Source organism: Bos indicus, chromosome 26, assembly GCF_029378745.1.
Source record: "Bos indicus isolate NIAB-ARS_2022 breed Sahiwal x Tharparkar chromosome 26, NIAB-ARS_B.indTharparkar_mat_pri_1.0, whole genome shotgun sequence".
In the NCBI taxonomy this organism is placed as follows: domain Eukaryota; kingdom Metazoa; phylum Chordata; class Mammalia; order Artiodactyla; family Bovidae; genus Bos; species Bos indicus.
In genome coordinates, this window is record NC_091785.1 from 106728 (window position 1) to 129884 (window position 23157).

A 23157-nucleotide genomic window follows, 5' to 3' on the forward strand; every position below is an offset into this window, starting at 1 on the left:
TTTATCAACTTAAATCGTTGCAAAGGATATAAACTCTGGTGAATCAGAAATAGGAAAATTTAAAAATAAAATCCTAATATGACTTCTTCACTGTTTCCAGTACAATCTAATACCACAGCAACTTGATGTCCACCATAATTCATTTTAATATACAACTACAAGCTCATATTTAGTAGGCAAAAATCATTTCATTTACTCCTTAAAGTTGTATTTCCACTCTACTTTCTTCACATAATTTTATGTTAATGTGATACATTTTATGCCTAAAATCCTTTCATTGATCATCCATAATTATTTGCAGCAAAATATGTATATAACTTGAATTCAATTTTGTACATTTTAATTTGAAGGTAATGTTTAATCCTGTAGCCAAATAGCTCTAGATATTAAAGAAATAATTCTAAACTGAATAATCACTATAGGTACTATTAATATGTGATTTATCACACAGGATTTTATTAATGTTAAACATAAAAAGTAAAATTTTATTGGGAAAACCAGTTTTCATCAGACTTACTAAATTAAGATGCATCTATTTCCTAAAATAGATGGCAATGTTCACCAACATTAATCTCATTTTACAATTATTGTTGTTACAGTTGTTATACACACTATGAAACATTTTTCATGAAAACGAAAGGAACTTTATCATAGTAATGTCCATTACCGAGCTCCCTCTGATAGGGTGATCTATCATCAAAATGATTTTTAATGATCTAACTTTTGACAGAGCTCAACTCGGTCTTCCTTCAAATTTCATGAAAGCAAAGTATTAGAAATCATCTGAGTTGCAAAATTATTTAATACTAAATCAACAGACTTTCACTTTCTCAAAAAACACTATTTTGTCTGGCACTCAAAAGATTTGTGGGCCCTGGAGAAACTCATCATAGCAAGCATAGGGATAGAGGGCAGGTATCACCATTATGGAGAGGACTTTGTAGAAAGCAAGACCTTCCACCCACCTGGGACTGCTCACTGCTGCTCAGCTCTTGGCAGAGCAACCTTTGCAAAGGGTGCACAGGCAGGCTGTGGATCTTCATTTTTTTTTTTTTTAATCCACGTATTGATGTAACCTTAGCCAGCATTCATATACAACCAAGTATGTGGGGGTCCATTTGTGAAGGCTATCACTTTGGACTGCCTTGGAGCTGACTCCCACTGACCTGGGAGCTCAGTCTCAGCAAAGCTGGCAGCCCTGGACAGCAGGAGATTCCCTGACTACTCCAGCTGGCATTCTCCAAACTGGGTTGGGGCAAGGGCACATGGGGGCATTTGTGCACGTTGAAAATGTGAGTGATTCCCAGTGAAGACAGAATCCCAGTTGGAAAACATTTGGGAAAGGCTCCCTTTTATTTCCCCCTCTTAGAGACTTGCAATGAAACCAGAATATTAAAGGCTAAAGAAAGCTGTATAACTTTCTTTAGTGTAGATTTTTTTGAAATCAATTTGCTCCCCCACCCCAATCTTTTCTCCCAAAGAACACACAGTTATATAGAAAGAGACTTTAAATCATCTGCTCTGATCCCCATAGGGCCAGACTGAGTCTCCTATGAGATCTATGTGGTCTGACCTGTTCGTGACAGCTATAGGCCTCTCTACTTTCCAGGGACTTGAGATTGGTTGGTTTCCAAGGGCTGTTAACCTGCCAGGGCAGTGTTACCCTCTGCCCCAGTCTTCCTACTGATGTTACCCATTTTTACATGGACGTTCTAGTACAGCAGGAAGGTTTCTGTGCTACTGATGTAGGGGCAGCACCCACTGCAGCCATGAACTTGAAGCCTTATGATCAGATTTCAAATAACCACCAGTGGAGGGTCATTTTGGTGCCTCTGTAGCTGTCTTTTTGCACCCCATAGTCCATGATGGTGTGGGCCAAGTCAGGAGAGGAGTATAATTAGATGCAGAATACAATTAAAAGCAAACATATATGAGAGGAATGTGTGTGTGAGAAATAGACTGTGTCTCATCATATGACTGTCTTTATTACATCCAGAGCCACGTGGATTATAATCATCTCGTTTGAACTGTCCATCTTTTCATTGCCAAGCATGAAGAGTTCACTACATTACCATGATGAAGATGAGAATACACAGTTCAAGTACCCGCTGGGGAGAGACGTCCCTGACGCTGTTCACTACATGGGAAAGAGGGCTGGGCCACCTGACTTGGGTCACATTTTGGAACTTCGCAGGCATTTGATCTAAGACACCACCACTGACAATACACAAGAACAAGTCCCTGCTATCCTTTCCTCCAGGAAGACCCCAGGACTTCAAGTTAGAAATCAGTCAATGTGAGGTGCACCAGTGCTGAACATTTTGGTTAGTATGGAGATCCAATCAGACTCTCCACTCTGACAGCAGCTCAGAACTCAAACAAATCCATCATACCTGATGGGAACAAGGTTGAAGAGTGGAGCATCTCTGTTCTAGGAACACAGGAACCGTGAAGCATTCTGACTGTACTTTCACTCCGCACACTGTCTTCACTCTACACAGAACAAGACAGCTGATGAGAACCAGAGGCCAACCACATGGGTGACTAGTCCAGCCTCAAATGGAACTCGATTGGTCTGCCCTCACCTGTGAAGCTGAAAAATAACAAATGCATTTTTATAAGCCTCTGCAAACCAAGAACAGAACTCAAAACAGCTGGAAGAAAGGAGATAAGGCATCACAACTAGCTTTTGATGTTAAAACCATTAGAAACTTCCTGGGAAATCATCCTCCCAAACTCCCTTTTATGGGAAGACAAGGGGAGCAGAAATCAAACGGTTTGCCTACAGGTGAAGGGGGAGAGCTCTCAGCACTTCAGGTCATGGGTTCTAGATGTTAAGGTTCAGAGAAACCTGCAGGAAAGTGCCAGGGAATAAACACCACACAGCATGTCTGTGAGCAGGATACTCTACATGCTCAGTGAAACCTCCTGGACAAATTTGGCTTAAATATTCTCTTTTTAATGCTTTGTAGGAGGGCTGGTAAGAAGAGCTCGGTGAGGAAAACAAAGTACTGAGATTAAAATTTCTTCCATGTAATGAGATAGACAAAATATGACCGCAAATAATAATATGTCTAAGCATAAGTCTTAAAGAATACAGCTTTCTTTATTCTACAAGAAGTATGGGGTCACACAGAGTCTGACACGACTGAAATAACATAGCAGCAGCAGCAGCAACTTTTATATTCCTCCTTTGGTTTCAAATCGTCCTGATCTTCCTCTTAATATGCTCATTGTCTATGCCCTTCATGTGTCTTATGATCATAATTTTAACTCTTTAAAGCAGCTGGATGACATAAATATGGATCTGTGAAAAGCATACAATAAATATGTCATGTCAAGCTTTCCTAACATTTACCAACTTATTGATTTTTTTTTTTAAATATGGTACAATTGATGAGAGAACACTGAAAACCCAAGGAGATGATGTTGCTAAACTAGGAAATTCTGGCTTCTCATCCTTTATAACTGAAGGTTGTTAACAAGATTATTCTTTTAATCCCTTTGCCACTCTGCCATCTGTACTGTAGGTTTATGGATGTTCATAACATCCTTGCTTAACAACTATTCTAGGAAATGAATTCTGTTCATTCATCTCAAATATCCTGTTCATTGCCATCAATCAGGGCCCAGGCCATGTCCCAGCTCTCCCGACCTAGTCTTCTCTCCCGACCACACTTGCTCACTTACATGCAACTTCCTCCTAAATTCCTGCCACACTCTTTTTGATATCACTGAAAATTCAAAACTTACCACCTGACATTGTCATTCATATTATATATATATATGTAAATATATGTAAAATATATTATATTATATATATTATATATATACATATATATATATGTAAATTATATGTAAAATATAATATGTAAGATATATGTAAAATATAACATAGAGAAATTATAAAGAGTCCTTGAAATAAAAATTTCCACTGAATTGGTTCCAGATGACTTGGTGTGTTTTTTCTTGTCCTCTACTTGTATGACAGTCATTTGAAATTCAACTATTATTAGAACTTCAAGAAAGAGAGGACTAGGATCTTGCCTCCTGGAGCTCCCTTGTCAGTACTTTTATCCACATTCCCCGGTCTCATGCCCCCTTGAGCTTTCCTTTCTCTCTCTTTCGTGACCCACTTTTTAAATTCTTTTATAGGTTTTTCTACAATGTTTTCTCTTTACTTTTTTTTTTTTTGGAATATGTTTCATCACTTCCATTCTTTACTGTTTAATCTTTCTCAGAAGCACAAGTACACACACACACACACACACACACACACACACACACACACACACACATACACACAAGTTCCCATACAAGCTCTGTGTTTAGGTGCTGTTTGACTGGGCTGTCTCTGTGGTTGACTCACATTTTCATATTCCACAATATCACCACACTCCAGGAGAGACAACTATTTTCCTGCCTGCTTCTCCTTTTGACCCACATTACACTAAAATGAAGAAAAAGGAAGGGTTGCAGACAGACCACTGAACACTTTAAGATGCTGGCCTTTTAAAATTACATTTCATGTTTTCCAAAGCATCAGAGCCCTGGCCAGTCATTTGGTGCCTTCTTCAGGACACAAGGAGCCAAAGGCTTGGAAAATCAGATCTGATTTAATGAATTTGATTGAATCTGATTTAATTCAAGGTGGTCACCACATACCTAGAACCCCTCTGAATAAACCATTTCCTGCTGTTAAAATAACTTTACTAACCAAAGAAATCTACAGATTTGATGTAATTTGTATCAAATTACAAATGGTGTTTCTCATAGAACTAGAACAAAAAATTTTACAGTGTGTATCGAAATACAAAACACCCTGAAGAGCCAAAACAATCTTGAGAAAGAAGAGCAGGAGCTGACAGGATCAGGCTCCCTGACTTCAGACTAAACTACAAGCTACAGTAATCAAAACATTGGTACTGGCACAAAAAAATGAAATATATTGCATAGATCAATGGGACAGGGTAGGAAGTCCAGAGAGAAACCCACGCACCTGTGGTCAATTAATCTAGGACAAAGGAGGCAAGACTGTACAATGGAGAAAAGGCAGCCTCCTCAATAAGCAGTGCTGAGAAAACTGGACAGCTACATGTATAAGAATGAAATCAGAACACTCCCTAACACCATCCACAAAAATAAACTCAAAATGGATTCAAGACCTAAACATAAGGACAGACATTATAAAACTCTTAGAGGAGAACACAGGCACAACACTCTGCCACAAATCACAGCAATGTATCTTTTTTAACCCACCCCTTAGAGTAATGAAACTAAAATCAAAAGTAAGCGAATGGGACCTAATTACACTTAAAAGCCTTTGTACAGCACAAGATATCATAAACAAGACAGTAGAAAACCCACAGAATGGGGGACAATATTTGCAAATGAGGCAACTGACAGATTAATCTCCAAAACTTTCAAACAGCTCAAAGAGCTCAATATAAAAAAAAAACAAACAACCCACTCAAAAAATGAGTGTAAGATCCAAATAGACATTTCTCTAAAGAACACTTACAGATGACCAAAAAGCACATGAAACAATGCTAAGAAAGGATGCTCAACATCTCTAATTATTAGAGAAGTGCAGAAATACTACAATGGGGTATCATTTCACACCAGTCAGAATAGCCATCATAAAAAATCTGCAAACAATAAATGCTGGATAGGGTGTGGAGAAAAGGGGGCCCTCCTACAGTGTTCATGGGAATGTAACTAGGTACACCCACTGTGGAGAACAGAATGGAGGTTTCTTGAAAAACTAAATATAGAATTGCCATATGAATCAGCAATCCCACTCCTGGTCAATTATCCAGAGGAAACCATAATTTAAAAAGATACATGCACCCCAATGTTCATTGCAGCAATATTTACAATAGCCAATACATGGAAGCAACCTCCATCAACAGATTAATGGATAAAGAAGATGTGGTACACACATGCATACACACAATGCAGTATTCAGTTCAGTTCAGTTCAGTCGCTCAGTCATGTCCGACTCTTTGCGACCCCATGAATCGCAGCATGCCAAGCCTCCCTGTCCATCACCAACTCCCAGAGCTCACTCAAACTCAAGTCCATCGAGTCCGTGATACCACCCAGCCATCTCATCCTCTGTCGTCCCCTTTTCCTCCTGCCCCCATCCCTCCCAGCATCAGAGTCTTTTCCAATGAGTCAACTCTTCGCATGAGGTGGCCAAAGTATGGGAGTTTCAGCTTTAGCATCATTCCTTCCAAAGAACACCCAGGGCTCATCCCCTTTACAATGGACTGGTTGGATCTCCTTGCAGTCCAAAGGAGTCTCAAGAGTCTTCTCCAACACCACAGTTTAAAAGCATCAATTCTTCAGTGCTCAGCTTTCTTCACAGTCCAACCCTCACATCCATACGTGACCACTGGAAAAACCATAGCCTCGACTAGATGGACCTTTGTTGGCAAAGTAATGTCTCTGCTTTTGAATATGCTATCTAGGTTGGTCATAACTTTCCTACCAAGGAGTAAGAGTCTTTTAATTTCATGGCTGAAGTCACCATTTGCATTGATTTTGGAGCCCCCAAAAATAAAGTCTGACACTGTTTCCACTGTTTCCCCATCTATTTCCCATGAAGTGATGGGACCAGTTGCCATGATCTTCATTTTCTGAATGTTGAGCTTTAAGCCAACTTTTTCACTCTCCTCTTTCACTTTCATCAAGAGGCTTTTTAGTTCCTCTTCACTTTCTGCCATAAGGATAGTGTCATCTGCATATCTGAGATTATTGATATTTCTCCTGGCAATCTTGATTCCAGCTTGTCCTTCTTCCAGCCCAGCGTTTCTCATGATGTACTCTGCATAGAAGTTAAATAAGCAGGGTAACAATATACAGCCTTGATGTACTCCTTTTTCCTATTTGGAACCAGTCTCTTGTTCCATGTCCAGTTCTAAATGTTGCTTCCTGACCTGCATACAAATTTTTCAAGAGGCAGGTCAGGTGGTCTGGTATTCCCATCTCTTTCAGAATTTTCCACAGTTTATTGTGATCCACACAGTCAAAGGCTTTGGCATAGTCAATGAAGCAGAAATAGATGTTTTTCTGGAATCTCTTGCTTTCAATGATCCAGCAGATGTTGGAAATTTGATCTCTGGTTCCTCTACCTTTTCTAAAACCAGCTTGAACAAATGGAGTAATACTCAGCGATAAAAAGAATGAAATAATGCCATTTGCAGCAACATGGATGGACCTAGAAATTTTCATACTACATGAAGTAACTCAGAGAGAGAAAAACAAATACCGTATGGTATCACTTAACAGTGGAATCTAATAAAAATAAGTTTATTTACAAAATAGGAACCAACTCCCAGGTCTGAAAATCAAACTTACAGTTACCAAAAGGGAAACATGGGGGGAGGGATAAATTAGGAGATTGGAATATATATATATATATATATATATATATATATATATATATATATATACACACACATATATACACACACACACACACACTACTATGCATAAAATAGAAATAGATAACTAATAATGACCACCAATATATTACAGGGAATTTACTCAATAACCCATATGGGAAAATAATCTGAAAAGAAGGTGGTCATATATATACTGATTATATATATATATAAAAAACTGATTCACTTTGCTGTACACCTGAAATTAGCACAACACTGTAAGTCATATACACTCCAATAAAAAATTTTTAACAATTATTTCCTGCTGGGACAAGGCTTTATAGCCCTTCAGAAGAGATCTCTCCAACTCTCAATAAATATCTCAGAAGCTAAGGGGTCTTTCCTATGACTTCCTTCCATTTTCTTTGCAGTTTCATAAAGTACCTTTTTTCAGTCCAAAGACTCATGAGCGTTGAGGGGCCCAGTGGCAACCAATAACAACCAATGTGAGAGAAGAAGCCACATTTTGTTTGTTTTTTTTTCCATCTCTAACATCCAGCACAGAGATTGGACTCTGGAATTGGTTGGTTTTGGGTGTGTGGCTTTTGAAGCACATGATGCGTATTTAATATATGAGGTGGAGGACTATGACACACAGATTATTTTAAGAAGAGAGATTTTTCTAGATGTTCCAGCCTAGGTGGGTTATGAATTAAAAACTCCTTTGAACCCTCTCTCTACCTCTTAAATCTATTAAAAATAAAGGAGGACACACTAAAAAGAAAAACCAATGGAAACGGAGTAGGACCTGTCCACAGAACCTGCCTCTTGTTTACAGAAAAGCTTTAGCCTCTGAGGCTTTGACCAAAGAGCAAATGTAATCAGAGAAGTGAGAAAATGCTGAAACAAAAACAGTTGAGCAAGACAAAATAACAGATAGGTAAAACTTCAAAGTCAAGGACCTTGAATTCCTCCTTAAGTGCTGTAGATAACATTATGAACCACATTCTTGAATTCTGCACATACTGAAATGCCTACCAGCTGGAAGAAGTTAACTGCATGTTGACTAAACCTATGTACACCCCAGACCAGTTGAAACCTGATGGTTGATGATACTGACTCCTAAAGTCACTCAGTTATCTCACCACCAACCAGTCCAGAAGGATGTACACCAGCTATCAGGCACCTCACACTCTCACCCCTAACTCTGACATCAAAAACCCTTCCCTGAATTTGGGAGAGAATGGATACATATATGTGTGTGGCGAAGTCACTCACTATGCTCCTGAAACTATCACCACATTGTTCGTTGGCTATACTCCAATATAAAATAAGTATTTTTTAAAAATTGCTTTCATCTTTAGGAAACCTAAGCCACATATTTTTCTTTATTCTAGTTTGCCAAAAGGTGTATTCATTTTTTCCCAAGTATTCTAACTATTGGGAAATGTTTAAAATTGTGTTAATTCTCTCATTAACTAGCCTTTCCTCCTTGTTTAATACAAATATATGTCCTCCTGTTTAATACAAAACTTGGGGACATATATTTCTATACTGCTATCTCTATATCTACTCCTGTGTGTGTGTTTATGTATGTCTATATCTAGCTATTTCTCCATACTGGAAATATGTTTGTAGTATTTTGAAGCTTCCCTTGCTTAACAATAAATGACTAATATTAAAACAAAACAAACAAACAAACAAAAAAACACCACTGACAATAAAACCCTTCCCTGGAAGCCATCAGAGACTTTGGGTCTTTTGAGAAGGAATCCTCTGTTATCTTTACCTGGCCCCACACTGGGCACCTTGCAGGAAACACCAGTTTCCTTCATCACAACCTGGTGTCAGGAGATTGGTTTGACTGTGTATTGGGCAAGTGGACCCAAGTCTGGTTGGGTAACAAAATCAATAAATAACTCCTGCAGGAGGACAGGAAGGAATAAATAGATTGTGGTATAGGTTCTCCATAAAACCTAGCCTAGAACTGGAGAAATACTAGGCGATTTCAATATTGTCCTTTTAATTATCTGCCCAGTGTGATGGCTAATTAATCTGTCGACTTGGCTAGAATATGATCCCAGCTGTTTGGTCAAACACCAGTTTAGATGTTTCTGTGAAGGTATATTTTAGATGTGATTAGTATATAAATCAGTAACTTTGAATACAACTGATTACCCTCCATAATGTCCAGGGGCATCATCAGTTAACAGCTGTCAAGGCAAAGACTGAGGTTCCTCAAAGTGGAAGGATGCTTTCAAATTGTGGTGCTAGAGAAAACCCTCAAGAGCCCTTTGGAGGTGGGGGTGAGGGGTGAGATACAGGACGGGCAGACACATGAACACGCATGGCTGATTCATGTCGATGTATGGCAAAAGCCACCACAATACTGTAAAGTAATTAGCCTCCAATTAAAATAAATAAATATTTTAAAAACAAAAATTAAAAAAAAAAACAAGAACTACATAGACCTTTTAAGATTTTTGTTAAGGCTATGGAACATAATGAATAAATGAGAAAGAAGGAGATTTTTTACTATGACTGCTCATGTGTTCACATTTTTCATTAGCAATGTATTAGAAAAATCATTTAACATAGCATCTGTTATCCAAACAATGGCAAAAGATGCCATTTACTGTTTTAAGTGTATTTCAGAAATCAATGTCTAAATTTAATTCATAAGTTTTGGCAACATAACTTTTGTTAGTTCTCATTATACTCCTGGCCAATTCCTGCTGCATCTGAAATATGTCAAATATTATTTATGTTTAATTTAAGCAAGAGATATTGTCATAGGAATGCCACAGAACTGACTAAATATGACATTTAAAAATACTTTTAGAGACTAGACATAACTTGAAGATTACTTAAGTAGAAAAATAATCACATAAATAAAAGAAAATGAATTCCCACTTATTCTGCTTTTAGATAACAGAGAACATATATATGGAATGCTATTTAATCTGATAAAATGTACAAAAAATACCAGCCTATCGAGAACACACAATTTCAGAGAACTAGGGAATCATGCATAGTCCTAGAAATGACCCACAAGATTACTATCTTCTCCCCTAAAATCTCCTGCCCTAAATATATACTTCCAAGGCCTTTATTTTGATTTCTAGGTGAGGATCGAGTTCAAATGGAGGAAGTAGTTTGAAATCAAACTGCTAATAAGGGGAACACATCTGTGATTTTCTTTAAAATTTTCCATTTAATGAAAACACAGAAAGGTAAGAAAATTATACACAAGAAAACAAAGTACCAGCAAGTTTTATTTCTAAAGATGTTTAGTGAGAAGGATTCTCTCATAACTGTTAGTTTCCAAACTATGTCCCATAAAAGTAGAAGGTCACACAGGGGTCACTGCTGAGTTGAAGAACAGAGAAATCACAGCGGCAGGGTCTCTGGTCATTCCTTTAGCTAAAGGGCTCTATACTTGTCTCTATTTTATATAATATGGTTCCACGGAAAAATTTTTTTGTTGTTTGTTTATTTTTTTTAACTTTACAATATTGTATTGGTTTTGCCATATATCAACATGAATCCGCCACAGGTATACATGTGTTCCTCATCCTCCGTCCTCCCTCCTCCCTCCCCGTACCATCCCTTTGGGTCGTCCCAGTACAACAGCTCCAAGCATCCAGTATCGTGCATCGAACCTGGACTGCTGACTCATTTCATATATGATATTATACATGTTTCAATGCATTCTCCCAAATCATCCCACCCTCTCCCTCTCCCACAGAGTCCAAAAGACTGTTATATACATCAGTGTCTCTTTTGCTGTCTCATATACAGGGTTATTGTTACCATTTTTCTAAATTCCATATATATGTGTTAGTATACTGTACTGGTGGTTTTCTTTCTGGCTTACTTCACTCTGTATAATAGGCTCCTGTTTCATCCACCTCATTAGAACTGATTCAAATGTATTCTTTTTAATGGCTGAGTAATACTCCATTGTGCATATGTACCACAGCTTTCTTATCCATTCATCTGCTGATGGACATCTAGGTTGCTTCCATGTCCTGGCTATTATAAACAGTGCTGTGATGAACATTGGGGTACGTGTCTCTTTCCCTTCTGGTTTCCTCAGTGTGTATGCCCAGCAGTGGGATTGCTGGGTCATAAGGCAATTCTATTTCCAGGTTTTTAAGGAATCTCCACACTGTTCTCCATAGTGGCTGTACTAGTTTGCATTCTCACCAACAGTGTAAGAGGGTTCCATTTTCTCCACACCTTCTCCAGCATTTATTGATTGTAGACTTTTGGATTGCAGCCATTCTGACTGGTGAGAAATGGTACCTCATAGTGGGTTTGATTTTCATTCCTCTAATAATCAGTAATGTTGAGCATCTTTTCATGTGTTTGTTAGCCATCTGTATGTCTTCTTTGGAGAAGTGTCTGTTTAGTTCTTTGGCCCATTTTTTGATTGGGTCATTTATTTTTCTGGAATTGAGCTGTAGGAGTTGCTTGTATATTTTTGAGATTAGTTGTTTATCAGTTGCTTCATTTGCTATTATTTTCTTCCATTCTGAAGGCTGTCTTTTCACCTTGCTTATAGTTTCCTTTGTTGTGCAGAAGCTTTTGAGTTTAATTAGGTCCCATTTGTTTATTTTTTCTTTTATTTCCAGTATACTGGGAGATGGGTCATAGAGGACCCTGCCGTGATGTATGTCGGAGAGTGTTTTCCCTATGTTCTCCTCTAGGAGTTTTATAGTTTCTGGTCTTACATTTAGATCTTTAATCCATTTTGAGTTTATTTTTGTGTATGGTGTTAGAATCATTATAGTGAAAATGAGTATACTACCCAAAGCAATTTATAGATTCAATGCAATCCTATCAAGTTACCAACGGTACTCTTCACAGAGCTAGAACAAATAATTTCACAATTTGTATGGCAATACAAAAAACCTCAAATTGCCAAAACAATCTTGAGAAAGAAGAATGGAACTGGAAAAATCAACCTGCCTGACTTCAGGCTCTACTACAAAGCCACAGTCATCAAGACAGTATGCTGCTGCTGCTGCTGCTGCTAAGTCGCTTCAGTCATGTTTGAGTCTGTGCGACCCCATGGACAGAAGCCCACCAGACTCCCCTGTCCCTGGGATTATCCAGGCAAGAACACTGGACTGGGTTGCCATTTCCTTCTCCAATGCATGAAAGTGAAAAGTGAAAGTGAAGTCGCTCAGTTGTGTCCAACTCTTAGCGACCCCATGGACTACAACCCACCAGGCCCTCCGTCCATGGGATTTTCCAGGCAAGAGTACTGGAGTGGGGTGCCATTTCCTTCTCCGCAAGACAGTATGGTACTGGCACAAAGACAGAAATATAGATCAATTGAACAAAATAGAAAGCCCAGAGATCAATCCACGCACCTATGGATACCTTATCTTTGACAAAGGAGGCAAGAATATAAAACGGATTAAATACAATCTCTTTAACAAGTAGTGCTGGGAAAACTGGTCAACCACTTGTAAAAGAATGAAACTAGAGCACTTTCTAATACCATACACAAAAATAAACTCAAAAAAAATTTTTTTTGAAAGAAAAGTTGTTTTGTTTGGGGGAAAAAAAACAAACAAACAACTTTTTGTAAGATATGAGACTCATTGATTTAGTCAAATTTCCGAATTCTACAAAAGAAGTATCAAAGCCAATGGTCTTCTTACTGAGTCCTATGCCAGCTACTTACTCAGATTAAGAAAAACACATAGATTTTTAACTATAACAGAGAGAAAATGAATATGTAAAACCTTGTTTATAGTTCAATACTGCTTGTGGCATGGCATGATGTAGTAACTTTCTAACTAAATCATATGCTTTAAAGGCATGAATTAGAATAAATGAATATCAAACTCCTTTTGGAGAAGTGGATATAATTAATTTATAAAGCATGACATTTTTTTAAACACAGGAAAGGGAACTTGAAAGAGAAAATCTTTATTGTAATCAAGCAGGCCAAAACTGAAGAGATTCATCCTTAAAAGGATGTTTGCTTCCTCCAGATAAAACCTGTTTTTTTTTTAAATGAGTCAACAAATGAATTATCCACATTTTGGGTTATTTAGGATAAAATTTAAAACACGCAACAGATCTCTCTTTACTGTCTAGCATACTTCTATCCAAAGGTCTCATCATTAGTTGGTACATACAAAAAGCATGAGTATAATCTCCATTATAGTCTAAATCTGGTCATAAATTACAGTTGAACTTCATTTCCTCAGCCTGAAGTTTCAAGGGGAGGACTTATACTCCTACCCTCTTTATGAGGAGAGAGGAGATTTATCTAACGGGTGAGTTTGGGACAAAGAACTAAGAGGTGCTTGCTTGGTTCCAAATCTCTTCTTTGAAAAGATGTAGGTGCCCACAGCGCCATGCACATGGGTGTGCAGTAGGCAGCCTGCCCCTGGGACAAGGGTCAAGCATTTGCTTCCTCTCCTTAGTCCTGCATGGGGAAGTGTCTGACTTGGGATGAAGTGTTCAGAGGCCCGCTGTGACGGCATAGCTAAAGCACGTCCTCCAGTTTCACAGCTCTCAAGTAATAAAACCCAACATAACTGCAGTGCTGTTGAAGAAACTTTAGGTCGCTCTTCTATGATGGCAAGATGTCAAGTTAGAAAACAGGTTGAGACTGCATTTAACAAGGGCTACTTGTCTCTGCATCACCAACACCACAGAAACACTATCAAAATGATAAACCCGTGTGCACAGACTGAAATGGATATTTTAACCACAATGCTTACACAATGAAAACTGGTTGCAATTTCAAGACTCCCCATCATTGCTATCTTAGATATCGTTCATCCAGATGATGTCAAGATAGAGATAAAGTGAGCTTCATTTATAATTTTTAAATGTTTTCATTGAGTACAAATTTAGAAATATTCTACAACTGCTCAGCAAGATAGTTTTTAGAAATTTAAATCAAAATTCTATAAGTAAAATAGCAATTAAAGACATACTCTTGTACAAGAAAATAACAAAAAATGTTAACCTAAAACCAGAAATTAATCTTCTGATTTAGTATTACAAGTTTGTTTAATTCATAAAAAGGATTTATCTAGGACTCTTTCAAATAAAAACACATCCATATGTGGTTAGTGTATAGATGCCAGTGATTCACTTATGCTTGCTGCTGCTAAGTTGCTTCAGTCGTGTCCAACTCTGTGTGACCCCATAGACTGGAGCCCACCAGGCTCCACTGTCCCTGGGATTCTCCAGGCAAGAACACTGGAGTGGGTTGCCATTTCCTTCTCCAATGCATGAAAGTGAAAAGTGAAAGGGAAGTCGCTGAGTCATGTCTGACTCTTTGCGACCCCATGGACTGCAGCATACCAGACTCTTCAGTCCATGGGATTTTCATGGCAAGAGTATTGGAGTGGGTTGCCATTGTCATTTATGCTTAGGGGTAGATAAACTGCCGTGGGTGCAACAAAGCTTGGAAATGATTATGAGCCACTGCTAAAGTGAAATCAATTAGAAAGTAAGTCAAACATCTTAAAGAATACTTTCAATTACTAGGCAATAAGATTTCATTTCTAAAGTAGAATTTCAATGCAGCTTTTCAAGAAATTTAAAAAGTATCTCTTAAAAACAAGAGATCTAGGACAAAAAAAAAATCATTAAATATCTCCTTAATTAGCACAGTTAATGACAGATTTTACTTAGTGTGCATAAGTCAAATAAACAACTCAGAAGTTCACCGAATTAAAAACAAGGATTATTCATATTAGAAATCTGAAACCCAATGAACAAAAGATAATAGAACTAACCTCAGTCAAGTAAGTCTTCATGCTGTTATTCGAAGGGCATGGAATTGAGGTAGAAAACCCTACTTTTGCTCTTGGAGTAAGATTTCCATTGAGCACTAAAGGATTATTGAAATTTCCAACACAAGGGGGCTCCAGGACAGGCCTCATGCTAAGAGAGCTGAGTAAAGATCTTTTCTTCTCTTTCTTCACCTCAAGTTTGGTGCTGATCACTGCCAGCCTCTCATGAGTCCTGAAGAAGATGGAAAACACCAACTTTACTCATGTTTCCTTAAATTATCTGCATTTTTAAAGTTGCCATATAGTTAATGGAATTCCCAATAAACTGAACACTGAAAACACAGAGCAGACCTACTGTAAAAAGTGATAGTTGTAACCTTGTTCTAAAGAGTACACATGTGTCTAGGGTTACTCAAGTAACAAGTCACAGTTGGGAGAGGAGAGAAAGGACATCAAAGAGAAAGGGAGGTGGCCTCCCAGTGACACCTGTTGCCCTCTGGGGCACACCTGCCTCCAGGAAACAGTTCAGGGATGAAGAAACACCCCATCCCACAAAGCCACTTTCAAGCATTTGCTTTCACCACCCTTGTATACACGTTTCACTCATGACCTCGGAGAAATTAAGCTTTTGGCTCTGAGGTATCACTTAGAGCCACAATCTCAAGGGAGGATGAGAAAGTCAAAGGGTGAGGCTGAAAAGAGCTAAAACAGCCCCAGGATCAATTGCAAGTATCCCCTGCTTTTCCAAAGTTCACTGTATGTTACTACACTTCTACGAAGGGCCTATGTCAGTACCTGTTTTTGATGATAGAGGGAAAAAAAAAATCTGAAGACAATTTCTGGTCTCATTTAAAAAGCCAAAACTCTAAACAGTGTTCAGTGTACAGTTTTACAGTGAGAGGCATCGTGTTCCCCAAGCAGGGAGACTGGCCCCACTGAGTTCCTTCCCCAGAAGCCACACCCCACATCTCAGCATCAAGTCGCCACAGCCCAAAACCCTGTCTGGGAGCACCTGTGCTTCACTTGTGCATATTCATTTTATGTATCAATTAGCAGAATGTGTCCTTAGGTACCTGCTTCTTTGTTTTATGCTGCTTTGGCTTATGAAAGGCTTCCTAGTAGTGCTCTGCTTTCAGATAGTGGGGAAACCTGGACTTGGCACTGCAGGTGGGATCTGCCCTTTCCATTCTCCAGACCCCTCAGTCAGGTCACTATATTACTTTTAGCCACTTTGGAATTTATCCTGCCTTTAACCCATGTGTTAATTTCCCCCTATTTCATAAGTATGCCTTTACATAGTGTGGAAAAACTTGATACAGTACTAATATTTTGTTTTAAGGTGCCCCCTTAGCAGTGACCATTAGTTAGCTTTCACTTCCTATGAATGTCATGTACCCCACTCTATAAAAATTAGGCTTTAGAGACAAATTAATGAACTAAATTTAGTTTCTGTGTTTTTGTGTTTTGACTTACTTGTCTAGTTTATCTTCCAATGACTTTCTAACTTCACATTCTACTTGGTTGAGTTGCTTATATTTTTCCAACTCTGCTTTATTAGAATCTTCCTGCAAACTTTTCATTTTGGAGAGTTCAGATTCCAAGTCTTTAATTCTGAGTTCAATCTGTTGAAATTCAGCTTGTGTCTAAGGCAAACTGAAAAAGATAACATTTTTAAAATAATCATTAACCTGGAAAATTATACTTGTTCCCTTTAGTTTTGAGTCAGTGATTCAGAGAGCGACTTCAAAGGTGAAAAAAAAAAAAAGCAGAAGTTTAAAACAGTTATCATTAATGTGAAGTGAATTAAATCTGAATTATAAAATTAAAGGGGAATCACTGTTGTAGTAGTACATATATAATCTGATAATTCAAAGAATAAGAGGATCAACTTAAAATTTTAAAAATTGAACAAGATGACTTAAGAATAATTCAAGAGAATGGTACCAGTTTTAAACTATAATATTTTCTTTTCTTCCTAATGATCTTGTTTTTTACCAATTGGTCTTATAAGTAAAAGGATTCTCTAGTGAGAATAATTCTGAAAGATCAATTTAGTGATAACTGTGATGGAAACTGAAATATTCAAAGGGAAAACAAGTGCCTCCCTTCCTTCCAGAAATCTACAAAACTAACTGCTCTAAGGGAGGTAGAGGAAACACCTAAGCTGTATAGATCCAAAATGTACTGTACAGTGAAAGTGAATTCAAGCATATGACAGATGAACAAATTAACCTGCAAAAATAGGTTGACTTCTTTTTATTTCTCTACAATATCCTGTCTCGCTCTTTATTCAATCTCCTGTTGATATTGCTCTACTTGACTGTGTTCTATCATATTCATTTCTATATGACTTCTGAGGTTCACTACTTCTTGCTCCAACTTCTTTTTCTTCTTCTCTAGTTTTTTACATTTTTTTTTTTTTTGCATTCGTTTCATAGATAATAACTCCTGTTGAAAAACTTGATTTTTTGCAACCAGGTGCAGATATTTTGAAGATGCAGTTTCCAGCTCTGCTGGAAAATCAGCAGTCTTCAAGAATAAAAGGTTACTGTTTGCTAGTGAAGAAAGTGGACTGAGCACAGCCTAAATCAAACCCAGGATCAAATAAATATGATGGTATCTGTATTGTAGAATGTAGGACCAGAGATTACTCAAGAGAATAAAGAAAGAAGTTCAAACCACCAAGTGTCACAAAATATATTCTTCACTGTCATCTTTGTCACACAACAATTGCACTTTATTTTACACTATTTTATTGTTCTACAATAACGTTTTTCTATCTTTCTTCATAAAATGACTACAAGTCACCTCTTAGTGGAATGTCTCTTATTCCTACCCCCATCTTAATGTCCCAGGATTTTAAAGAAGTTTGAAGGATACTGTGTTGAGTTATCTAGGGCTTAGTTAATAAGTTCCTCTCAAAAGAAGACTGTGAGAATAAGACTCTAATTAATAAATCTTGAAAATATGGATTCTAATCCCATAAGCCCTTTTCTGAAGTACAAAGACTTTTTGTTAATTTGAATTGCTTTCCAAAGAGAATTACTTTCAAATTAAAGAAATCTCATTTCCTAACAGTTAGCAGAGATGATCCACATGTTTTTCTGTAAAGCAACAACAAAAAATGCCTCATTCTTGTAATCCTTTCTTACTGTCCATTTATGCAAGGCAAGTGCTGTGCATATCAATAAATATTCCCTGTTACACCAATGTATACTTAGCCAAGATTCCCCGTCTTGGAAGACATGTCCACAGTGTAAAATTAGGGGCTAAACTGTTCCTCAGAGACTAGGAAACAAGCGCTCATGTGAAAAGGCTCAAAGAGCTGAATAGTCACGAAAGCTCCTTGAAGGAGGAGAGACCGGGTGCCAGGTCTGAAATAATGAAGGACTACCCAAGAGGAAAAGAAACTGTAAAGACAGAAAGGACAGTCTGAGCAAGGGCCAAGAAAAGGTGAAATCAGCCAGCTAACTTTGAGGATAAGATCCAACCACAGGGAAATAAAAACATGTGCACACAGAATCATGGAAATCAATGTTCACAATAGCATTATTAATAAACCCAAAGCGGAAACAACCCAAAGCTCCATCAAGTGATGATGGATACATGGCTTAGCTTACTGTTGACAACACACAGAAATGGAAGAACTGATACGTGTTATCACATGGATGAACTGTGAAAACATGACATCAAATGAGCAAAGTTAATCCCAAAGGAGAATACAGCATGATTCCATTTATATAAAATACTGAGGACATGCATGTCTACAGAGACAGATATTATACTGGGGGTTACCTGGGGCTGAGGGAGATGGGAGGCCATGGGTGGTGGCTAAGGGATGCAGGGTTTCTTTTAGGGGGTGATGGGAATGCTCTAAAATTGACTGTAGTCACCGGTTACACATCTCTAGACTAAGAGATACTGAAATACACATGTTGAGTAGGTGAATTCTATGATATGTCAATTATATCTCAATAGCTTTAAAAAAAATCCAATGGCAGGATCCAGATAATCTTTTTAATTCTCTAGTTTGGATGTACGTATTCTACACCATCTGAGTACATCCATGCTTTTACAATATACTTAAAATGAAAAGGAAAGAAGGCAATGCCTAAACTTCAACTGGTTTGTATAAGACCCTTTCTGCACACGTTATTCTGAAATCCATGAAATAAATGTATACAGAACTCTACAGCAATTTACAAAAGGAAAGATGAGAAATGATAATTTTCTGAATGTTCCATTAAACTAATATTATCCTCTGATTTTAATCTGGATTGCCATATCATGGTAATACAGCTATCACTTTAAAAAGTATTGTTTCAAAGGAAAAAAAAAAAAAGGCTCTCAACTTGTGTGAATAATGAGACACAATTCTCAAGTTTCCTAAGGGTAAATAATATAAGGAAAAAGTAATATAATGCAAATGGTAGGATGAAAGTCAGAGTTTAAGGAATGAGTGCATTATAAAGATAAGAAAATTGTAATAAGTTACTTGTAACAAAAATACAGAAGAAAACTGACAATGAAAATGAGTGTTCTAAAACACTCTATCCTACATATTAACTGTTAGCATGTTCAATTTCATACATACCTGACTTATGAGTTGACATAGTTGTAGTAGTTTACAATTGTTCTTCAAATCCTGTACCTCAGCTTCTAACTTAGCACAATAACATGACATGACTTTCAGTGAAGTCTCTGACATAGACTGCTTTTTTACAGAGTCATCCAGTTCTTGTTGAAGTTGTCTCACAACTGCCTAATAAGATGCTTTGTCAGTGAGTTTATCAAATCACTTTACTATTATGCTATGTTAATAATAGAAACTCCAACATATGCACTTTGAAAACTATCACCACAGACAGCAATCACCTTTGTTTTCCTCCTCACTGACTCTGGCTATAGACACAGAAGTGGCCATCCTCCAGCCTTCCTGATATTAAGTTACTCAGACAAAGGATGTGGTCCCACTATCCACACCCTGCCCCTCCCAATAAATCTGCAGAGCTTCACCACCTCACGTCTAGAAAGAAATGAGTGTGTAGGTGGGGAAAGTGATGGAAAATTCCACACTGTGGAAACAGTATGGAAACATTTTCCTTTCCTTTTTTATTAGAAGCTTTGATTAACTCAGAGATTTTCACATATTCCAACCAGTGCTCAGATCTTTCCAATAGATCCCTACCTCAGCAGAAAAATGATGTCATTCCCTTGTGGCTTATCTGTTTTATATCCAGTAGTGTGTCTACATTAATCCCAAACTCCTAATTCATCCCTCCTCCCCACCTTTGCCCTTGGCTAACTGCTCTACTCAATATTCTGTAGTCACCTACCTGGGAAAAGGAACTGAAAAATAATGGATATAGTGTACAAATAACTGAATCAACTTGCTGTACATATGAAACTAACAACAAAATTGTAAATCAACCATATTCTAATATAAAAGAAAAATGCAATTTAAAAAATGAGGTTGCTCCCATGGCCTTCAAGGAGCCTCGATAACCTGGCCTCTACCTGACTCCAGACCACAGCTCCTACAACCTTCTCCCTGACTCACTCCATTCTTGCTGCTCACAAATCCTGCCATCCTTCATTTTTAGAGGACAAGCTTGTATTCAAATGATAGTAATTGATACTTAAAATGAGAATTATGAGCAAATTGTTTGTAAAAATGTTAAGTAAATCATAAATAGCAGTGGGAAGTTTAAATCAATAATAGTTTTGCTAAAGCTCACCACCTGAGTCCCAAATTATGACTTAATGATAAGTAACTGCATTTGAAGAGTTGAGAGGCTTTAAGAACAAATGATTCAAGGCTAAAATGTTTCCCATATTAACTCAAATTGACATGAATAAAAATAAAATTGTACCAACAAATATAACAAAAAGCTATGACAAGCTACTGAAGCCAAAGTACGATATATAAAATACAGCCTCTGGGAAACCTGGAATTGATGATCAAGATAATCCAGGTAACTGAAGCTTCATTTCGAAATATTCATTTCAGGTTTGAGCATTTCATTTATCTGCTTCGTCATGATACTGAAATGTGGTAACATAAAGATTAAAATTATTACCTTAATAAAGAGTAAATTAATAGCACCTGTCTATGTTAACAATATAGAACTAAATCTCTTAACATTTCATAAATGACACAATGTCCCTACTCAAAGTAAAGGATTTCTTCGGTCTAATTTTTATTTGCTGGATATAAGGTATGCTTTTAGGCTGGTTTAGAGACCATAGATTCACAGCCTGTGTATTTTTTATATTCAACTAGATTCAAATTTGGAGAAGGCAATGGCACCCTACTCCAGTACTCTTGCCTGGAAAATCCCATGGACGGAGGAGCCTGGTGGGCTGCAGTGCACGGGGTCGCTGAGAGTCGGACATGACCAAATGACTTCCTACTTTCACTTTCCACTTTCATGCATTGGAGAAGGAAATGGCAACCCACTCCAGTGATCTTGCCTGGAGAATCCCAGGGACGGGGGAGCCTGGTGGGCTGCCATCTATGGGGTCGCACAGAGTCGGACACAACTGAAGTGACTTAGCAGCAACAGCACATTCAACATTTAGCCAGAATCAAGAATCACTTTTAACTTTCTTTCAGGAAGTCTGAGAATTATTTCTCCTTCTGGATGCTCACTTTTCCTTCTGCTTTCTCATTTTCATACCAATACATTCTCTCTTTTAAATGATTATATTCCTTGATTAACTCATTGTTTCTTTTCTCCAGCAACAGACCTTGTTTCTCATATTTGGCCTGAAGTTTTCTCACGATCTGCTGAAACTGGTCTTGGATGCTAATGACCGTCTTCACTTTACTGTTGGCTCTGTTTTGTGCATTACCCAGTTGCTGTCGGAGCAACATGTTTTCACTCTGGAGTTGAGATAATCTCTCCTCTAAGGATTCCTGCTTTCCAAGGCATGTATTCACTTTGCCTTGTTCATTCTGATAATGTGTTCAATTTCCTGCTTTTGACACTCTGATTGACTTAGATCTCTCTGGACACGTTCTAACATCAAAGTCTTTTCTCTAAGATCATCTCTCGTGTGATGCAGCTTGATTTTCAGCTTATTGAAGATACTTTCCACTGTAGATAGTTGCTGGGAAAGCATCTCGCTGTTATCTTTTAGATTAGCCACATCATACTTCATTTTGTCCTGCAAGCATAACCATTCATCTCTTGCTCTCTGGAAGGCAAGTTCCAGATCTCTTTTTGATGTCTGACCTTAATCATGATCATGTAAGGCAGCAGCCAGTCTAGAACAGTAGGATTTCACTTCTGTTCCGGTCTTTATTTACTTTCTTTTTTGTTCTCCAGCTTAGAGTTTATCATTGTATTCTCAGCTGTCAGAGCATTAAGCTGGCCTGTGTAGTGGGATATAGTCTTTGTTAACGTTTCCTCATTCAGTTTTATTGCCTTTTGAAGATCATCATTCTTTACTTTGAGAATTTCAATGTCCTCAAAATAGTTCTCTTCCTTTTCCCGGTGCTGATTTTTCAGTGCATCTATCTCCAGTCTTAGCATGGCAATTTCCTCCTGCAGCATGTGCTTTTTGTGCAACAGGTCTTTTGTTTCTTCACAACTATCATAAACCTAAGTGAAAAAAAAGGAGATGTTTAGCTAGTACTCAGTAAAGTGACATTCCATGATTTCTTCTGAAATGAAAGACTAACTTGTATGTTTATACAATGAAAAGACTGCCCCAAGTGTGTCTCCAACAGGAAAAAATAAGGTTCAATTCAATCCTCAGACTTTATACAAGCAGGAATTCCCAAAGGTTCAAAAATTTAATGTAAGACAATGAATCCATGAAAATCAAAAAGAAATACCAAGAGACTTTTCAAGAAGCTCAGAACTGAAAAGGCTTCTCTCTGAACTATAACAAACCCAAAGGCTTAAAATAAAAGATTCATAGATGTGACTACACTTAAAAATTGCATCTGATGTGGAATATTTATATAATGGAAAACTAGTAATCCA

At 37.7% G+C, this 23157-nt stretch overlaps 1 long non-coding RNA gene and 1 pseudogene across 1 annotated transcript; both read right to left on the bottom strand.

The window, feature by feature from the left end:
• Positions 1 to 460: 460 nt before the first annotated feature.
• LOC139179929 (uncharacterized) lies at positions 461 to 21128 on the bottom strand. Its single transcript, XR_011564225.1, has 4 exons — positions 19758 to 21128; positions 16637 to 16816; positions 15167 to 15395; positions 461 to 2493 (listed from the first exon to the last, which is right to left on the bottom strand). It is a non-coding gene; the product is annotated as an uncharacterized lncRNA (long non-coding RNA).
• A 77-nt stretch (positions 21129 to 21205) lies between these two features.
• Positions 21206 to 23157, bottom strand: part of LOC139179897 (ankyrin repeat domain-containing protein 26-like) — a 67324-nt pseudogene continuing 65372 nt past the window's right edge.